Below are 3,269 nucleotides of genomic sequence, written 5' to 3'. Positions count from 1 at the left end.
AGATCTATCCATGTTTTGGAATTGGGGTTGCAGGCTCATATTGAAGCACTTGGAAGCTTTCATATTTTTCTTTCTACCTTTTCCCATGCCTTCAACCATGAGCTCACTCTTCTCTATCAGCAGACCTTCAATCAAAAGCCAAATCTAATAGTAACAGCTTGATATTTCAGGCCAAAGGTGACATTGAGGACTGCAAAGGTCCAATCACAGAATAAGAAGGCAACCCGGCTCAAATTTTGACTGAGATTTATGTACAGAGGGTGCCTCCCAAACTTTACATATTTTAAGAAAGGGAAAAAAAACTATTAAAATTGTTAATACTCTGGCTCAGCACCCATAGCTCAGTGGATAGGGTGCTGGCCACATACACTGAGGCTGGCAGGTTCAAACCAGGCTCAGTCCAGCTAAATAACAATGACAACTGCAACAAAAAATAGTTGGGCCTTGTGGCAGACGCCTGTAGTCCCAGCTACTTGGGAGACTGAGGCAAGAGAATCTCTTAAACCCAAGAGTTTGAGGTTGCTGTGAGCTGTGATACCACAGAATTTTACTGAGGGTGACATAATGAGACTCTGTCTCAAAAAAATAGATAAATAAAACAACAAATAAATAAGTGAAGAAATAAATAAAACAAAATAAAATTGTAATACTCAAGACATGTTTGACTTATGCAATTACAAGAGCTACAAGTTACAATTTACAAGATAAAAAATGTTATTGGTATATACTGAGTATTATAAAGCCATATCTTAAAGTAGAATTCATTTAGAGTTCTAATATTTTTTCAGAGCTTCTTCTGTAGTCCAAGAGGCTGAGGCAGGGTGATTGCTTAAGGCTAGATGTTCCAGGCTTTAATGTGCTCGTATAATCATGCCTGTGAATGGCCTCTGCACTCCAGCCTAGGCAACAGCGAGGCCTATCTCTAAAAATAAAATTTAAAAACATTTAAAAATATGGTTTTTCAGCTTCATCCCTGAGAATAAAGGTGTTTTCAAGCTGTAAGATTGGATACAACTTGCCATGAAGCAGTTTTAGTATCCTATACTTCTCAAGCTAAAATCCTGGCCAGTACTCAATGCTTTCTGGATTTTCCAAAAACTTTACAACTTCAGCCTACTTTGACATTTTTGTTGTATTTCTATCTAGGAGATAGATGTTTGTCTTATTTTTAAACCTGTGATTCTCTGTATTATTTTCTCCTTTTAGATTTGGTCTAATGTTGTCAAGAGTTTGGAGCAGAGTGGGTGATCAAAACTTGTGAGCCATCTTGCCCAAGTTTTACCCTCATCCTCTGTCTTCTCTTGTCTCTATCTAAAGACAATCTTCTCACTTGTGCCCTGCATTCCATTCCCTTGTCTTCTGGAGGACTTTTACTCCTGCAATTATTCCCTATTTCCTGCTTTCCTGAACCATTAATGTTTTTTCTCTGGAACCATTCCCATTATTACACAAACAGGCTGAGTTACCACCCATTTTATAAAACAAAAATTCTCCATCAACTTCACATTCTCCTCCTTCTTTATCTCCTTTTTCTGTTCCTCTTTATTACCGAAACTCCATGAAAGAGTTCTCTATGCTTTTCTTCATTTTCTCACTCCTCATTCTTCTCATTTTTTTTTAGAGACAGAGTCTCACTTTATCGCCCTCAGTATACTTGTGTGGCATCACAGCTCACAGCAACCTCCAACTCCTGGGCTTAGGCGATTCTCTTGCCTCAGCCTTCCGAGTAGCTGGGACTACAGGCACCCATCACAATGCCCAGCTATTTTTTGTTGCAGTTTGGCCGAGGCCCAGTTCGAACCCACCACCCTTCATACTGGTATATGGGGCTGATGCCCTACCCACTGAGCCACAGGCATTGCCCCATTCTTCTCATTTTAATCAGTCATACATTTATCTCCGAGATTCCACTACAAAAGCAATGCTTTGCTCAGGTTAAGTCTGAGTTGCCAGGTGGTCATCCAAGCAGAGTAAATACACATCATCTTGAGGCTCAAAGAAGCATATAGAGCTGGAGACATTAACACTGGAATCTTCGATATATTGATGTTATGGCACAAACTACTAGGTGTTTATCAAATATTCTTTTTTATCTTCCTTCTTAGTGTCAGAATTTCAAGTGTAACTGAGCCTGGAATAAAGGTTCAACTACTAGCCTCATCCTACTAGCAGCAGGATAGAAACAGATGATTGAGTCTAGCTATTGAACCAATGAGATAAACATGCAAACATGGCAGGGTGAGAGTGGATTTCCCAAGAAAAGCTCTTGAAAGGGACTGATCTTCTACTAGGTGCCCCTTTGTATCTTCCTTCCACTAGGAATGTTTACAAGATGCCTAGAGCTAAACCAGCCACATCAGTTCATTAGGTGAGCCCAAGGATATAACCCACATGCTAAGATGGTGGAACAGCAAACCCGAAGCAGCCTGAGTCTCTGAGGACTTTGTGAATCTGGCATATCAGCTGAAAGTGCCTCCTTTTGACTCCTGACATATAAGAGAAGGAACACCTTTGTGTCAAAGCTCTTGGAAATGGGTCTTTGTTATCAGTTGAGCACAATTTCTTAGAGAACAGATGATAGTTAAAGCCATGGAACTGGATTAGATGATCTGGAAAATGAGAGGAGATAGAGGAGGAAAGAGGACCATGCCAGAACCTATGGAAGGAACTCTAACATCTAAACATCAGGAAAGAGATCAACATTAAGAGATTAACTAGGTAGTAGCAGAACCAGGCCTGCGTAATGTACTGAAAGCAGTAGAAGAAAGTGTCCAAGTAAGAAGTGTCATTAATTGTCAAATGCCACTTGTGGGCCAAGTAAGAGGAGAACTGAGAATGGTCCATTGGATTTAGCAAATTGGAGGTCACTGTGACCTTGACAAGAGGTAAGTTTGGGGGGAGGTGGGCAAAAGCCTGATTGGAATGGTATAGAAGAATGGAAGGAGAAGACAACAGGAAGCATAAACAACTCTCTTAAGTAGTTTTGCTTCAGAGAAAAACGGAGAATTAAGGCAGCTGGAGAGTAGGCTCGAAAGAAGTTAGATTTGTTGGTTTAAGATGAAAAAGACAATAGAGTGTTTGATGCTTCCGGGAGTGATTTAATTTAATGATACATAAACAAGAAGGTACAATTGTTGGTGTCCTTAATTAAATCAAGTTGCTCCCTGAACTTAACTCTAATAATCATTTAAATTAACTTTATGTTTCCAGAAGTAGCTACCATGTAGCTAACTTTTCTTGGCTCTTTTTTTACCTAGAATTATTAAAAA

This window comes from Otolemur garnettii, unplaced genomic scaffold (genome assembly GCF_000181295.1).
Source record: "Otolemur garnettii isolate 467f Iridium unplaced genomic scaffold, OtoGar3 scaffold00041, whole genome shotgun sequence".
In the NCBI taxonomy this organism is placed as follows: domain Eukaryota; kingdom Metazoa; phylum Chordata; class Mammalia; order Primates; family Galagidae; genus Otolemur; species Otolemur garnettii.
This window is presented reverse-complemented; position numbering follows the sequence as displayed.